This window comes from Staurois parvus, unplaced genomic scaffold, assembly GCF_062004578.1.
Source record: "Staurois parvus isolate SC_StPar_1 unplaced genomic scaffold, SC_StPar_1.0 ptg000198l, whole genome shotgun sequence".
In the NCBI taxonomy this organism is placed as follows: Eukaryota; Metazoa; Chordata; class Amphibia; order Anura; family Ranidae; genus Staurois; species Staurois parvus.
In genome coordinates this window covers 15566222-15585162 of record NW_028317994.1, presented here as the reverse complement: position 1 = coordinate 15585162, position 18941 = coordinate 15566222, and the positions used below count along the sequence as shown (strand labels likewise).

General features: G+C 39.6%; 1 protein-coding gene across 1 annotated transcript in view; it reads left to right on the top strand.

The window, feature by feature from the left end:
- Window positions 1-15716: 15716 nt before the first annotated feature.
- Window positions 15717-18941, top strand: part of LOC149461588 (uncharacterized) — a 37060-nt gene continuing 33835 nt past the window's right edge. Inside the window, exon 1 of the mRNA XM_089678147.1 lies at window positions 15717-15850. The gene's annotated coding sequence lies outside the window, so the exon portion shown is untranslated. The remainder of the gene's footprint in view (window positions 15851-18941) is intronic.

The following is an 18941-nucleotide window of genomic DNA, read 5'->3' as shown; positions in this document are numbered from 1 at the left end:
TTCATACCAGGGGAGGAGGTGGAGTTGGAAATGCATCAGGCCTTTGTAGCAGGGGGCCCAAGTCTATCTACTGAAGATGAGGATATTAAGATTAAGTTTCGGGAACATAAAAAGCTTGTTATTAAACGTCTTTTTTTTTTTTAATTTAAATATTTATTAAATTTTTCATGTTAATACAAAAACCCATAAAGGGGAAAAGATTCTCATACACATAAATATTTATAACATTTCTACCTTTCCCTTTCTAAAAACTCTTTACTTTCCCATCCCACTGCCCCCCCCCTTTCCCCCCTCCTCTTCCCTCCTCCCCCTCTGCAGACTCTAGCCCATTTTACTCTCTTGAGGTTTATTAATTTTTTACTAACATCCTAGTTCATATTTTCCTATATTTTTCTTTCAATCCTGCTCTTTCCCATTTTTCCCATCTCCTGAAATAAACTCTCATCCTATCTTCCTGCATATGGTATGTTCTTTCCATTCTACTTATCTGGTTCACTCTGTTGATCCAGTCATCCTCCTTCGGTACCTCAGATTTCCGCCAAAACTTGGGTATCAACCCCTTTGCCGCATTCAGTAAGTACCATATACCTGAATCTTTATGTTTATTTACAGATGTCTCCACATTGTGTAGGAGGCACATCATTGGGTCTAACCCTATGTCAATTTCAGTTATATCTTTGATCAATTTGACTATTATCTTCCAGAAAGCTTGGATTTTCGGACATTCCCACCATATGTGGAACATTGTGCCTATCTCTCCACATCCTCTCCAACACAGATTTGAATTTTCACCACTCATCCTGTGCTCTACACTCGGTGTAATGTGCCAACGTGTCACGCATTTATAATTAACCTCAACCTCTCTCATACTAACATTATCGTGTATCAATCTAAACATCTTTCTCTGTCTATCTTCATCAATCTCCACTCCCATATCTCTTTCCCATTTTGTTATGAAGATTAACTTTGTGTTTGTGTCCAATTCTGTGAGTATTCTATACACTTTTGAAACACCGTGCTTCCCATCCCTTCGTGTCTCTAACAACCTTTCAAACATATTCCACTCCTCTTTTGATCTCAGGGGTTTCGGTAGATTTCCAATAAAACATTTCAGTTGATGATGTTTCCACTCATCTAATCTAATAAAAATATCTCCCTTCTTCTCTATTAAATCTTTTAGTGATCTCAATTCCCCCTCCACCAAAACATCTCTCAGTTGAGTATCTTCCTTTCTAAACCATCTCCCTGATATCTTAATCTTTCCCGGGGGAAAGTACTCAGTGTTTGTGAGAGGCATTAATATAGAATTAAAATCCCATTTCATGCTTTTGTGTAAATTATCCCATACCCTAAAAACATTTAAAGTGTAGATACTTGTGCTTTCTTTAATTCCCCTGAACTGTGGTGGAACCCATATCATCTGACTCAATCTAATGCCACTAAGATCATTTTCAATTGTTACCCAGCTTTTCCCCTTATGGTTAAATGTCCAGTCATATATTCTTGCTAAAACCACTGCTTTATAATATCTCTTGACATCTGGTAGACCCAATCCCCCTTTCTCTTTAGTCCTACTCAATGTTTCATATGCTATTCTAGGTTTTTTATTTTTCCATATGTATCTTGTTAGTATTTTTTTTATTGTCTTGAAGAAGGCTTCTGGAATTTTAATTGGTACCATTTGAAATCTATACAGTATTTTAGGCAGGATTACCATTTTAACTAGGTTTATACGTCCTATCCAGGATGGGTTTCCTCCTTCTAGTCTTTTTAAATCTTCTCTAATCTCATTTATCAAAGAGATATAGTTTAATCTATACAAATGCTTAGATGAGGCAGTGAGTTTTATTCCTAGGTATTTTATCTCTTTTTCTCTCCATATAAAGGGGAATTCTTTTTGTAGTTTTTCTTTTTCATTCTTCGATATATTAATATTCAAGATCTCTGTTTTTGTTGGATTAATTTTTAAATTTGATAGTTCACCGTACTCCTTCAGAATCTTCATTATATTTGGGAGAGTTATTCGGGGATTCCCCACATAGAACAATAAGTCGTCCGCAAAGGCCGCAACTCTATGTTCTATGGATTCTATCTGAATTCCCTTTACCGCTCCACTATTTCTTATTGTTGACAGCAGAGGTTCAAGTGACAATACATATAGCAGAGGGGACAATGGACATCCCTGCCTTGTACCATTAGACATTCCAATGGGTTCTGATCTTTCCCCATTTACCGTGATAATTGCAGTGGGCTCCCTATATAATTTACTTATCCACTCTCGCATTCTATCGCCTATTCCCAGCACTTTTAAGTTGTCCATCATAAAACCCCAGTCCACTCTATCAAATGCCTTCTCTGCATCAATTGACAAGAGCACCACCGGGGTCTTCCCTTTCCTACTTTTCTGAATTAGCATCAGGGTTCTCAGGCCATTATCTCTACCTTCTCTCCCCGGTACAAAGCCCACCTGGTCTCCATGGATCCATTCAGGCATAAGATCTCTCAACCTGTTTGCTAACACCTTTGCATACAGTTTAGTATCTGTGTTCAATAATGAGATAGGTCTATAGCTGGAGCACTGAGACGGATCTTTTCCCTCCTTGTGGATAAGTACTACATGGGCCTGTAGGGATTCTCTCCTCAATTCCATCCCACCTCCCAGGGCATTCATATATTTCTCCAACTTGGGTAACAGTACTTCACTAAATTTCTTATAGTATTTAACTGTATAGCCATCCGGACCTGGGCTTTTCCCCCCCACTGTGCCTTTTAATGCTATTTTAATTTCTTCCCGGGAGATTTCTGCATCTAGGGTATTCAACTGTGCTTTACTTAGTTTTGGTAATCCCGCATTTTTTAAGTATGTCATCTTTTTTTCATTGATTTCCTCTTGAGCTTCTTTTAGGGGGCCTTGGGGACTAATATTATATAACTGTTTGTAATACTCCGTAAACACTTTAATAATCTCTTTATTTGAATGGGCCAGCTCCCCCTTTGAACTTTTTATCTTTTCTATATAGTTCCTATTTTTCTTTTTATTCAGGGCTCTCATTAAATATCTTCCTGGTCTATCTCCCCATCTATATCTCTCATTCAAAACCCTGTTGTATACTCTTCTCTTCTCCTCATCCATCAACCTCTCTAGTTCATCTTTTTTATCCATTAACTTCTGTCTCGTATCTTTTGTTATTTTCTTCTTATGAATCTGCTCCAAGTCCAATATTTCTTTTAAAAGCCCACTGACCCTCTCTCTTCTTTCCTTTTTCTTCCTTGCTCCTGCCGCTATCAAGATTCCTCTTATAAATACCTTGTGGCTTTCCCAGACTGTAGCTATCGATACCTCCTCTGTTTCGTTCTCCATAAAGTATAACTTTATCTCTTTCTCGATTTTCTGAACTAAGTCCTCATCCAAAAGAAGAACCTCATTTAACCTCCACCCTAATCCTCCAGTCCACCTTCTTCCCCATCCCATTTTCATTACTACCGGAGCATGATCCGAGAACGTCCTTGTCTCTATGTCAATTTTAACTAGATGGTCTATAAGTTGGTGATCTATTAAGATGTAATCTAATCTCGAGTATATCTCATGTGCATTAGAGAAGAAGGTATAGTCTCTGTCCTTCATATGCTTTATTCTCCAGGTGTCCACCAGTTGATATTCATGCATCACTTTTTTCAAAGCTCTCAGAGACCTACTCCCCTCTCTTTGCACGGAAGAGGTATTATCCTTTTGTGGGTCCATACAGAAATTTAGGTCTCCAGCTACTATCAGGCACCCTTTTTTAAATTCCATTAATTTTTTCAAGAAACTTTTCATATACATCTCCGGTTTTTTATTAGGGCAGTATATGTTGGCTAAAGTACACTCAATCCCCTGAAGTTTGCCCTTTAAAAATAAAAACCTCCCCTCCGGATCGGTTCTTCTATCTTCCAACTCAAATCTCATATTCTTTGCCAAACCTATTGCAACCCCTTTTGCTCTTTTAATTGGGGAATCTGCATAATACCATGTTGGGTAGTATTTAGATTTCAACCTCACGTTTGCCTCTATCTCAAAATGTGTCTCCTGTAAAAATACCACTGACGTAGCTCTATGGTGTAACTCATTAAATAGCCTAAATCTCTTCCCTGGACCACTCAGTCCGTTCACATTATAGGTTATAAACTGTATTTCTTCCATCATTCCCAATTAAATCCATCTCTCTTCCAGATTGCCTCTTCCTCTTTATCCCATCTGTCATGCAGAGTATTAATCCAATACCTCCTCCCCTCCCTCCCACCCCACTCCTATCCCCTCCTCCCTCCTTCCCGTTCCCCCCTCCCACCCCTACCTCCCCCCAACCCCCCCTCTCCCTCCCCTCCTGCCATCGCTTCCCCCCCCTCCCTCCCGCCTTCCCACCCCCCCTAGGCCTCCTATGCCTTTGGATCATATTCCACTTTTGATCCCTCTATAGGGGTTCGACTCTACCCATGACCGCTTACCGTCCCCCCCTCCTCCCCGATATTCCCTTATCTATTGTTTCTCTATTTCCTCTTTTAACCAGCTGCCACTTTCCTGTCCCACAAATATCCAACTCTCCCTCCTCCCCTTCCCAGCCAGATATCACTTGTCTCTGCAGTCCAAATTTGTCACAAAATTCTTCCATATCCTCCGGGAATCTTAAGATAGCTGTTATTCCATCTCTCCACCCAATTAAGCTTAAGTCACGACCCCATCTGTATTTCACTCCTTGTTTTTTCATCGTTTCCAATAGGGGTTTCAATGCTCTCTTCCTTCTCAAAGTTTCTGCTGTCAAATCTGCAAAAATTTGGATATTTTTCCCACCATATGTAATATTTGATCTTCCTTTGATCTTTTTCCATATCTTTTCTCTATCTCCATAGTTGTGAAATTTAACAATTATGTCTCTTGGTTTTTCTACCCCATTTCCTTGTTGATACTTCCCAATCCTGTATACTTCATCCAGTTTAAACATCTCCTCATCCGATTTATCCATTATAAAGTTCAAGATTTTACCAGATAGCTCTTTTAGATCTTCCCCCTGTGTCAATTCCGGTACTCCTCTAACTCTGATATTATTTCTTCTTTCTCTATTTTCTTGTTCTTCCATCCTATAAAGCATTCTCTTATGTTCTTTTCTATCTTCAATTATCCATTTCTCTAATTTTGGGATGGTCTGAGCTTGGGCTTGTACCTTCTCCTCCATTTCCTCCACCCTAGTTAGTAATTGTCCCAGATCTTCCCGAATCATCCCCATCTCTTGCTTTATTGATTTTTCCAAACCTTTAAACATCTCCTCCATTTCTTTTTTATTAGGTAGTTGCATATCTCTTTCCAGCTCTCTTGATTCCATACCTTCCATATGACTATTGTAAACTGGGCCCAGGGAAAGTCTTGGGCTGTTATCCAGACTTATTTCCGATTCACTTTTTTCACTTATTCCCTGGGTTCTTTCTGGGGTAACATTTCCTTGTGACACATACTTCTTAATCGTACCGGTTTGGGTGTTCTTAGACCCACTCCCTTTGATATTTTTACCTTTCATGTTGTAGTTTGGGAATTTTTAACTCTTATTTCCTGGAACTCCTGATCATTTACTCCTCCAATCTTCAGCCCTGTCCCAGGAGTCCCCTATTTCTTTTATTTTCTGTTTGAGTATTTAGTCTCAGTTCTTTTTCCAAGCACCTCACAATCTAGTGCAGGAATTCAGAATATATAAAAGTCTACTATATAAAGCCAATGTATATGCAGTGTAAAAGAGGGCCTGTAGAATAAAACCACGGTCCTCACTCACCCACCGCGTTGGAACTTCACTTCAGAAACAGTCCTCCTCTGCGTTTAAGTCCGCTTGTCTTGTCTCCTCTTGAAGGGATTCCTAGGGGTCTGTCGTAGTTCATGCAGCTTATCCTCCCTTTACATTACAGGCCCCCTTCGATTAGAGTTAGTATGCAAGTTAGTAATAAAATAGAGAAAGGAGTAGAGTGGGGGTTAAGATGTTTAGCTGTTTCATAAGAATGAGCATGAGATTATATGCTTATGGAGCTGTAAAATTATAACTGATATGGAGATGATGGACTTGGTGTAGAGTTAGGGTGGAGAAAGGTTGGATATAGGAGGCAAGGGGATGGTATATTCGTATATATATTATATTTATTGAGGGACAGTATATCTGTTACCCTCAGCTGGTTTACCCACTTGCTGAGATGCCGGACATTCCCTCTCTCTCAGAGCTCCCAGAGCTCCTTACGTGTCGGAGTCAGTGTCGGGGTCGGTGTCAGCGACTCTCCAATGTCCCAGCTGACCCACTGACGTCTCCCTGGCAACCCTGTTCCTCCTCTGAAGCCGCCGCTGCGAGACGCCAGACATCAGCTGAGACCACGAGGCGTCTCTCTCCCGGCTCTCACTCAGTTCCAGGCCGGCCGGTCGTCTCCTAGGCAACCCCACTCCACTCTAGCCGCCGCTGTAGAAGGGTAGGAGGGAAGACCCCGAGGTGTCTCTCATGCAGCACCCTCCCGACACTCCGCCGGCCCCGACCGTCCCCGGGACTCCGCCGGCTCTCTCCGTCCCTCTCCCGCAGGTGAGTCACTGCCTTCAGAGCAGCTGGTACCTCTTACGAGACTTCATAGGGAGGTAAGCGGGGGGAAGGCTCACGGAGAGTGCTAAGCTACACTCTCCCCTGTGCCGCCATGTTCAGGCTCCACCCCTTGTTATTAAACGTCTTAATCGGAAATGGGATGTATGTTTCCTGGAAGCTTATATTAGACAGAGTATCATCCCACGTGGTTTGAGAAGCAAGGTAGTTCCAGCTGAACATTTACATAATGAAAGGTTTTTGGAGAAATGGAAAATGCTGTGCATAGAACATGGAATTAATGGTATGAAACTCATTGTAGAGGAGGAAAAATTACAACTTGAAGAATTGGATCAGGCCATTAATAAAAGTGTGTCTGGACTAGACCCTTTTAAAAATCAGGAGAATTTTGAAAAATATAATGAGCAATTGAAAAAGGAAGTTGAAAAAGTACAAAAAAATCTTAGAACCACTAAACAAACTAAATTTAGACGTGATTTAAAAGACTGGGAAACAGGTGAGATATTTGATCTCACTACAAAAAGAAGTAGAAGTCGGTCTAAACGAAGAGTTTTTCGCTCACACTCTAGATCAATGGGAGAAACTATGTCCAGTGAAAGTGACTCTGAAAATCTTGGAAAATCTGTTTCTTTTTTAGACCAACAAAATGGAGAACTTCCTCGTACCAATCAACTACAGATGGGAAGAGGATCCAAAAAGAAAGTAGAGGAATCCTTAAAAAACAAACATCAGGAGGACAAGGGCAGAACAAGAAGTCAGAGGAGGTAGTAGTAGAAAATATCCATGATAAAAAGGTAATCAATTTGGCTAATTTTCCACTCAAAAAAGAGCATATTTCTTTATTGAATAAAGGTATGTCCTTTTCACCAGTGACCCCCATGGACGAGTTTGAGGTATTTAAAGATGTTAACTTATTTTTAAGAAAGGTGTTCTTGAGAATGATACATGGTAATCCCACTATGTTGGAGGATATGGCCTCTGACTCGTCCATGGAGGATCGCAAGATGTTGGATATGTTGATATCTCTCATAGAGGAAAATGAGGATGGTGATGAAAGTGACACTGATCTTGATAATTGTAGTGATATAATTAGAAAGGTTGATCTGAACATTAGATCAACGAAAATGCCGAAAATTCGTTCCAATATGAGGATATCAACGTTTCTAGACTTTGTTGCTGATGATTTGAAAAATCTTGAGTGGAAAATGCCAATTGGTGATAACCTTACCAAAAAAGAAAGGAAAGCCCTTAAAGAACTAAAAGAGACCAAGGATATTGTTATTAAGAGAAGTGACAAAGGGGGTAATGTAGTGATTTTGAATGAACAAAACTATGTTAGGGAAGTGAAACGCTTATTGAGTGACTCATCCACGTATAGGAAAGTGACTACGAATCCTTTTCATATGGTGGCTAAAAAACTAAATTCCATCTTAACATTAGGAAAGGAAGCTGGTCTGTTAACTAGAAAGGAATATGAGTATTTGAGAACTGAAGAATTTAATCACCCTACTTTCTACATTATCCCCAAAATACACAAAAATCAGGAAAATCCTCCGGGTAGACCTATTGTTTCAGCCATTAATGGCCCCCTAGATAAAACAGGGAAATATATAGATTTGTTTCTTAAAGACATGGTCCCTAATCTCCCCTCCTATGTAAGGGATACTAAAGATGTGTTGGCGAAAATTGAGAATATGATTATCAATGATGATGCCATTCTAGTGGGAATAGATGTGGAATCACTTTACACCTCTATCCCACATGAATGTGGTGTGAGATCAGTCTCTTATTTTCTTGACAGAACATATCCTACGTCGGGGGGACAGAATGAGTTTATCAGTGAGCTATTGGAATTTGCATTAAAACATAATTTTTTCCAATTTAATAATACCTTTTATCAACAGACTAGGGGTACCAGTATGGGAGCACCGTGGGCTCCGGCCTATGCATGTCTCCATTTAGGGTTTTGGGAGGAGCGGGTTGTATTCAGATCATCAAGATTTCTTGCAAATGTCCAGATCTGGTTAAGATATATAGATGATGTGTTCCTTGTATGGCGAGGAACATCTGAGGAATTAAAATTGTTTTTGGGAGAGCTCAATCAGAACTCCTTTAACATTGGACTTACATATATATTTGATGAAAGATGTATCTCTTTCCTAGATCTGGAGATTAGAGTTGAAAATGGAAGACTTCTTACAAAGACATATAGAAAACCCACTGCCGCCAACACCCTATTAGAGGCAAGAAGTTATCATCCGCGTTCACTGATTTCAGGGATTCCAGTGGGACAGTTTTTGAGATGCCGGAGAAATTGTTCAAATATCAATGACTTTAGGATGGAGGCCCAGGACCTCTATAGAAGATTTAGGGAAAGAGGATATTCCCATTCCCAAATTAGAAATGCTCGGAGACGAGCATATCAAACTGATCGCGAGGATTTATTATCCTCTAAAAAGGATGTGAAGGCCAAGTTGAGTGATCAACCTGTTAGAATGATAACCCAATTTGGAGCCCAATGGCAAGATGTAAAATTGATATTAGAAAAACATTGGAAGATTTTGACTCAATGCCCCAGATTGAGTAAGATTGTAGGCGAACGCCCCCAGATGGTAGCGAGAAGAGCACCAAATCTTGGTGATCTTCTCATTCACTCAGATTATCAACCATTCAAACAAACAACATGGTTAAAATCACGTACTAAAGGGATGTTTAAATGTGGAAAATGTCAAATTTGCAAATATGTGGATCGTACGGATTCCTTTCATGATTCAGGAAATAATACTCATTATAAAATTCAGAGTCTCATAAATTGCTCTACAGTAAGAGTATTATACATCTTAACCTGTCCCTGTAAAAAGATGTATGTAGGTAAGACTAAAAGACAACTTAAAGTACGAATAGGTGAACATCTTAGAGATATTAGATCTAATGAACCTGATAGTAATCTTGCCCAACATTACGTTAAATATCATGGAGGCAAACTGGATGGTACGAAAGTGAAAGGTTTCTATGCACTGCACTTTCCACAGAGGAGAGGTGATTTTGACAGAGAACTGCTTAAAAAAGAAAAATATTGGATATATAAACTTGATACATTGCACCCTAAGGGGTTAAATGTGGAATGTGATCTCCAAGTATTTTTGGAAAAATAGCTAGAGCCATGTACTTTATTATTGCCATGTGGTGGTTAATTTGTGGGATTTTTGTTTTCACTAATATGTCACTTAAATCCTTAAAAAGTATGTATGTATATGGAAACAACTAAAACAATATGGATGATCTCAAGTTATGAGTTTAAATATAGCTCCAAACCATATGTATCAGGACGGTATTTTGAGCTAACTTCTTTCTTTGTACCTTTTTTCTTTAATAATAATCATACCATAGGATGGATATTTAAAAATTGGGGTATTTCTGTTGAAGTGACCCTTAATGAGAATTTTCAGGTTATATTGCCATCTTGTGGTATATTATGGTAATTCAGAGGGGTTTCTCTGATAATTTGACTCAGTGGATAGACTTGTTGATTCTCTGATTAATATCGCCACCTTCTGGTTAGAGTGTGATGGGTGCTTTAGTTGACGAATATATTTAATTCATGATTTTTTGATCAATATATGTATCGTCAAAATTGCTAAAGTCTCTCCCCTCTCTGTTGTCTCCGGATATCTGTTTTTTAATTTTATTCAATAATGACCAGCAGCTGTGCTAAGTATTTAGCCCTTTCTTTCTTCCATTAGGAATAACTGCAGGTTGGCTTTTTGCATAAATGGGTGGGTCTTTACCCACTATAAATAGGAAATTGAAATGCGGTTGTTTCATTGGTCCTGACGAAGCTGAGTGAGATACGCCCATCGGCGAAACGCGTTGACGTCATACGTCAGATACGTCACTTCCGGTCATGCGCACTAGGTGGAACGCACGCTGACCCATAAGGAGGAAGCCATCTTCACAAGCCATGAGGCAAGCCTAAGCAGCACAAGCGCCGAGAAGGGGCTGGAACCCGCGGTATATCGGCGGATGTCAGCGGTGGTTCCTTGGCCGCCTTGGCCCTGTATGGCAGTATCTATGAAGGATTTCCCTTTCATTCCCGTCATCCATAGCACAGGTGGTGAGTGGATTGTTGCAGGACATTAGATATATGGTCCTCTGTGATCTATATGACCTATATATCTTCTATAGAGTGTGAGCTCTGTCAGTGACTTCCCACACATTGTTTGTTTCACTACAGGATGGGGACATCATGGTGCTTTGTATAGGAAACAAGATATACCATATATATTTCAACAGGCAGAAGAGTCTTTGGGATGTGTCTTGTCTTTTCCTACAAAAAGTGGTGTATAGTCCACATGTAGTGGTGAAGAAACCATTTCAAGCAGAGTGCTGCTGTGTGCATCTTTTCTTCCATCCTGGAAATAAATGGGGCATATTTCCATCCAAGAGCTCTAGGAAACAGCTATCTATATTACAGATGAATGGGCCCCAACCACTTGTGCCGGCACAGGAATGTATTGTACAATATATTTGACATTTATGTCTTCCTTCATACAGGCCTGAGGCCTGCTACTCTCCTTTTTGACGCATATTGTGCTTGCTCCATTGCATACATGTGATATATATATCTACAGCATAATTTTTTGGATTTCTTGATAGGGATTTGCCATTATGGTTACTGTTTAATCCCTTATATCCTCTATTATGGTATGCCCATGGCATAATTTTTGGATACACCTCCCTAGGGAAGTGTTCACCTGTGTGTTTGTGTTGCAGGGACACTAGACTCATGTAGCCATTTTCCCTGCTACACATACATTTAGACCGGTTTTTGTGTCATTTTAATTGGTTTTAGGTCTGTGTGTATTGTCTCATACTGAGGTGATGGTAAACCAGGGCAAATGCCCATATGTCATATTCATTTGTGTGTAATAAAGCATAATTTTTGGAAATTATTCCCTTAGTGTCACGTTCTGTTCATTATGTAGCCGCTTTTCTGTGAATCTCTTTTCACAACCCTCCTTTTTTGTATGCCTCTTTTGGCTACTGAATGGAGACCATACATTGGGTGACACGTTAATGTATTTAATAACCTCTTTAATAACTATCTTAGTATATTGGCCCCATGAGATGCCCCTGGTACCTTTTTCATAGGCTTTTTCGAGTTTAGGCAAGGATACAGGGGCCCCATCATCTCCTATTGCCCAGGGGCCCCATGAGTTGTCAGTCCGCCCCTGATGGATACAGAGGAGAGCATAAAAGTTCTGATTCAAAAGTTTGAACCCTACATAGATAGGGAAAAATACAAACATTTTGAGATTAGCGTACGATATGGACTCAGTAAACATGAGCAGGAAATAATAGAGATGGAACAAATTACATTTACAAGAGGTTAAATACGTACAATGGGCATAGAAGCCTGCAAAGTAGAAGAATCAAGGGAAGAGGTCTATCAGATTATAGAATATAAAGAAACCAATGATTCTAATAATGATAGAACAGATTCCCCAGGCAGTGAACAGAACACAAAGGGTAAAAAACTTCATATGCAGTATAAACCTGCAGCATTATCACAAAGGGAAACAAAACATCACAATTACTTAAAATCCTACACAATTAAAGGCACCAAAGAGATTCTTCAATAAGATTTCCCTCAGTGAGCGCTTGTTTACACTTGGGTTAGCCCTCTAAAAAATGATCCACAGTGGATTTCTTTTCAGATGGCATTTGACAGGCAGTGAGGAGGGGTTATATCCCCTCCTGTTTTAACCAATAAAAGCCTGCACAACCACACCACAACTGCAAGCACTGTACATGATTGCAGAGCAATTGTAGGTTGGTTGTAACCCGGCCCCATTCACATTCACCAAATTTCCCATTTGGTGGGTGGCACTGCCTACTGAATGTGGCAGGTGGCTTAATTCTTGCCACTCCTGCAAAGCATGACAGCTGCAGGATATGTACACCCCCATGCAGCTGCCTTTGCAGCTTTAGGGGGAGCTTTAAAAATGTGGTACAACTGCATGTTTTTATTGCCCCCCAAATGCAAATGTAAATGAGCCATGAGAAATCGGGAAGAGAATTATCCTAGCCCAACTAATAAATACCCCACGAAAAACACAAAATAACCCATTTCTTAAAAAGAGGCAAGTCACAGTCAAGAAGATGCAGCAAAGAAAGGGCAGGAGGCCACAAAACCCACCACAAAGCAGAATAAACAATTGAAACCACAAGAGTTTTTAACCTCAGCAATCTGAGTAATGCAGAAATTAAAATATTGAACAAGGGATTGCATTTTTTTTACCTTCATGCATACTAAATACATTCCAAACATGTGTACACATCAAACAATTTCTAAGAAAGATATGTCTGAAAAAATATTATATGAAAAAAATAAGTGAAAATAATTCCGTATGTAGCGATAAACAGATTTACAACCAAAATCATCTTTTTTCCCTATAGGATAATTCGGGAATAGCATGTCCACCTTTCAAGAATTAACTCTTCTGAACATCATGGAACAAGGTATAAAAAAGAAATAGTAAAAATTCATTTAAATTCAGAAAGAAGAACATTACAATCCTTGTCCATTAATGAAAACCTGATTATACGTCTGGTCAACAAAGGTAGGGGTAGGAGGCATGAGTGATATTCAATAGGGAAGATTATAACAAAGAGGTGCAAAGACTGTTCGAGAATACTAACACTTATAGAATATTGAAAAATGACCCAATGGATAGATTCATAACAGAACTAAATGTTCTTACACTAAAAGGGAAATAACAAAAGTATTTTATTACCTAACCAAAGTACGTAGGAGCATTACTAACCCCGGATGACCAATCATTTCAGGAATAGGCTCTGTTACGTAAAATCTTTCACATTATATTGATATCTGCCTGTAAAAATATGTCATCATCACCATTTCTCATCTAAAGGATATGACACATATTATAAACATTTTATCCTCAGTTAAAGTGTAACTAAACCCACAACAGTAAAATCAGTCTGTATATGCAGTAAAGCATGCTTGTTATACTCACTGTGGAACCTAAGGGGTTAATCCTCTGCACTGTGTAAAAATGCTGTTTGATCCTGTCTTCTCTGATCCTCCACTTCTTCAAGTGCCCCCCTCTTTTCTCCCGATAAGACATATTGTGTAGAGACACTCTGCATATGCTCAGTTTAGTGTGTATTGTTAGAGAGGTTTTTTTTTCTTGGGAGAGTGCATGTGATCAGTACAGGGCCAATCAGAACTGTCCAGACAGAGGTCAGGGGTTCTGCACACTCCTAGAGCAGAAAGAAAACTCCTCCTAAAAGCTTTGACCAGTGCTCTTCTGAACACTGACAGAAGTCACAAGACTGCTCTATCTGCTGATGAGAAAAGGTAGTTAGCAGTTTATATTTGCTAAAATAATTGCTTTTCCACGTGGTGTGTATTGTGGGAGACCAGATATAGTGAATGCAGGGTCCTGGGTTTAGTAACACTTTAAAAGATTACAGGATTTTGTTCTAGGCATACTAGATGTTACCTCACTCTTGATGTTGACATTCCTCATGTCAATCAGCGGAGCAATTTTTACCACCAGATATAGTTCACTCACTAGTGAGAACAGAATGTTTATTATGGGAAGTATCTACATTTTATCTACAAACGACTAGAACAGCTATGGAGGCAGGGTTTGCACTGAGCTATGCCATTTTATTCAAGGACCACTGTGAATCTAAAAGCATTTGGCTCACGAGTGGGCTCAGTGTGGGCTTTGTGCTCTGGAAACGTTTCATAGACGATATCGTATTTATATGTTAAGGTATTCAGATGGAACTTGAGCAGTTTGTCTCAGATCTTAACCAGAATAACTCAAACATACACCTGACCCTACCTAGCAGTAAAACACTGGTGAATTTTCTAAATCTGACATTTTTTTTTAAAATAAAAATATCCTAACTAAGACCTAAAAGACAAATGTAGATACTAATAACATTATTTTCTCTGAGAGTTGTCACCCAAACAAGTGGCGTTTTAATGTACCCAAATACCAATACAGACTTTTAAAAAGAAACTGCAGTAAGCTAAGTGACTAAAAAATTGAAACAGAAGCACTTATGAACCACTTCAAAGAAAAAGGATACCTGCAGGTGGGATCAAGTGTTTGGTACCTGAAGAGGAGCGAATGCACATGGATGCCAGGGTATGCAACTAAGTGTATTAGCACAAAAGTTCCAACAAGGTGGTAACAGAGTCTGTGTAACACAGCTGAATTGGCAAGACAGCACTTACAGATGGCTGCGTAAGTCATCCAGGGTAGCAGAATCCAATTGGACAGCTGCTTTCCTGATGACACCTATGGAGGGATCAGAGGACACAAGTTCTTCCTCTCCTCCATTCTCTTTGCATTGCCGCTGCCAAAGGAGTGAGAATTTCCATCTGTCCAATCAATATCTGGATTATACAAAGACGATAGAGGTGCAGTCAAAAGCTGAAACCAAGTGAATTTATAATGTAGATACATTGAGACCCTGGGGTCTGAATGTACTTATATCTATACATCTTTTATACAGTCCTTGCATATTTTAAATAGTCTCCATATAACTTTTATACCTTTATTATCTTCTCTTTTCCCCACTAAGCAGAGTCCCCCTTTAATAGATTTTAATATTTTCTAAACCAGTAATATTTATCAATTTATTGGACATAAATACTGTATATAGTCCAAATATTTTGTTATAGCCCACCTAGTTACAGATTTTAAAATTTTTACTTTTATTCACTTTGATTCATTACTTTTGACTTATTTTAATAATTTGGGATAGTTATCTCATATTTTAACTTGAATCCTAAAAAAGTGATGTTTTAAATGTATTATACCTAAGTGAAGGCAATATGGTGCAAAATAACAGCTGATGAATAAAAAATGGAATCTTTCTGGGAAAAAGGAAAGGAATTAAACAGCTAAACCCTCCTGCTTAACTCAGCACAATATGGGATAATTTAGTAACTGTTAAATGAGAGGAGAGAATGTGGCAATACTCTATGTCCGAAGGAAGGGAATTGCTGATTCGTGATATGTAAGATGATTTAGATCCCACAGATGTCAACTGACAGAATCACACCCTGGATCTCTGACAGATGCCTGTGCTGACCCACCAGTCATTGGGAAGCCAGAGTCCTGCAAACTCAGTACTGGACTCAGTACTGCAAGAAGAGATATCTGGGATAGCAAGACTGAATTTTGCCTGGCTCCAGGCACTACATACAGGTACTGCATTTATACATTTATAGAACACTGCCACAGTTTAGTCAGCAGGTTGTCAGAATCCCACTGCCCCCCCAGTTATATGCTGGGGATCAGAGTCCTCCATCTGGGGCTGGATCAGGGCAGCAGCAGGCATGGAAGCTGGAGTACATGAGGGTGCAGTACCCTCCGTGACCACTGGGGGGCCGAGATCTCTCCCTGGCCTGCAACCCTTTTAATCAGCAGGAGCTGCATAGCCTAGGCATTAAAGCCACATTGCAGTTAATTCCACTCTATGCTGCTGATGGACAGATTTGGATGGAGCAGAAAGACTGGGGGACTATGATTGGCCACATCTGTGGCCTGACCTTACCCTACCCAAAGAACACAGGAAGATGGCAGAAAGAAAGTTGGAGGTACAGGTAGTGGATGGTGGAGACCATTATGGTAATACAGAAAGAAATGCCCCACAAGAGCTCAAGAAATCGGGTGCAGCTTTGAGAGGGGAGCCCCAGGTCATTGGGCTACCTTTTGCCTGGCCTCTGGAAGACATGGGAGAAACACAGAGCTGTCTAGAGATGGAGCAACCTGTCTGAAGTCAGTATTATATGACCCACCCAGGAAGTAGCTTGTGTTGCTTCCATGCCTGTCCAATCTGTTGAGGCAGTTGGTAGACTACAGACTGATGCCAGGAGGACATCTGACAGTCATGAGTGGTGGAAGGTCTTTGGCCACCCTTGTGTGTACTCAACCTGCTTGTTACTGAAAGTTGCTGCTGCTAGTGGAACTCTATTTAAGATGGGGGGGCTCTTCAGTTGCTCTAAGATAATTTGTGAATATTTTTCCATCCCTGGATTACAAGTGCCTTAATTTGAAGGTCGAGCAATCCTATGACAAATTAAAGCACCCCTGACTATTTAGGGCCTAAGCACAGTGTGTAGGCCAAATTTTTAACTGCATTCTTTTATGTTGGTGATACTCACCTCTGTGACTGTTTTGCCAAAAGAATAGTTTCTGACAGGGCCATTCACAGGCAACAAACAGGAGTGAATGTTATTTGCTTCATTGTGTCTTTGTTTATTTTGTTGCTCAATAAACCCTGCCATTGTTAACCTCCCTGGAGATATTCCCGAGTGTAGCTCGGGGTAAAGTTTCAGCACCACAAGCGGTAACCCCAAGCTACACTCGGGAATACCTTGCAGCGCTGCTCCGGGATCTCCTCTTCACTTACCTTGTACTTCGCTCCCGTGATGTCCCCCCTGCAGTGTCCCCAGCAATGTCCTCCGGCCGATGCCAGCATCCGTCTTCTGGGTTTCGTTCCCTGCGACGTCAGGACATACGGGCACGGAATGGCGGGAAATTTAAAAATGTGAAAAAGTGACCTTCACTAAATACTCTAAAATCACATAGTAAAATATTACTGTATCAAAGCATTTCACATACATTTTGTCCCTAGTGCTTTGTCCTGTGCCCTGTCTGCATTTTTACCGTTCTTTCTGCCTTGCAACTGAGAAATGTCCATGGCGTCCAAAAAGCGTCCCTTTAGGTCAAAAGCGGTTTTAGACCAGCTAGAGAACAGCGATAGTAAATTAGAACCACTTGCAGAATTGAGTGATAATGATTCGTGGGGAAATTCGTCACTGAAAACGATTTTGCGACTTTGCTCAGTGATGTGCGAACTTGGTGCTACAGTATATTTCAAATTTCAGTGTTTTTGGTTTGATTATATTATTGAATTAAATTTATTATTATTATATTATTATTTTTATGATTATTTATTAAATTATAATTTATAATTTCGTGTTTCAAATTTTAACATACCCGGGATGTTTACTAGACTCTTGTTTGGACAGATTTCAGTGAGTTATTCCTAAAAATTACAGGCCTACAATAAAAAAAATACATATTTCCATGCAAAAAAATGTACCACTTTGAGCACAGAAATACTGACATAATCAGACTGCTAGGGAGGCTACTGCTATTTACTCAGCACTTCCCTGACAGGGCTTATTCCAGCCTAAACAAAGCCCAATGAATCACTAATGGTGTATCAGTAAATTATCAGGTCCAGTTAAGACCTGGTCACCACTGGAAATGGTGGGAGAACCTAGCATGTAAGCATTTCATTAGACAGTCATTAAAGTGGTAGTAAAGTAATTTTTTCATGTTTTACCTACAGTAAGACTTTAGTAAGGCTTACCTGCAGGTACTGTAAATATCTCCTAAACCTGCACCGTTTAGAAGATATTTACTTCAGCAGTGCCAGCCACAGCCTGGGAACCCGGAAGGAAGACCAGGTGAATATGGAAGCCCTGGGAAGCCGTGACAGTGCTCCGCCGGAGGGCTTCGTTTTCAGGTACATCAGAATGTTCTAGTATGCGATGCATACTAACACATTATGCTCAACTTGCATGGAGAAGATTTTTAAAGATTTTTTTTAATACAGGTGGTTTCATTTACTGCATTTAATGTTCTTTGTATTTGTATTTTTGATTTTTATTTGTGTACTTTCACATATTTATTCAGTTATTTTGTTTCTTTCTCTGTCTCTTTTTTTTTCCTTTGAAAAGTAAAATAAAGTGGACAATGAGGGTCTGTTTTTTGGGCACAAGAACAGGTCCGGGATTGTAGAAAGGAGATTCTGTAATGCTCAGGAACCATTTAAAGACAAAAAGAAACAAACTAAAAACCGTCAATTTTTTGTTCATCCCTAATAAAGCTGTCCTTACATGGATAGTATTTAGAATGAAAATTCATGGGAAAACTCATACGAAAATTATCTGAACATTCGAATGTCACTCAAAAGGTTTAATTTGCTTTTAATTTTTCATTTTGGAATGAATGGACTTTAACGAATGAAAACCACATACACTGTTAGAAATACAGTGGGGTACATTAACTAAAACTGTTTCACTCAGAATCTGGTGCAGCTGTGCATGGTAGCCAATCGGCTTCTAACCTCAGGTTGTTTAATCAAGCTTTGGTAATTAAACCTGGAAGCTGATTGGTTTCTATGCAGAAGTGCACCTAATTTTGCACTCTCCAGCTTTAGTAAATAAACTCCAGTATGTTTGTTCAAGAAAAATTTTCCATCCTGCTTGTTTGAATTTACTTG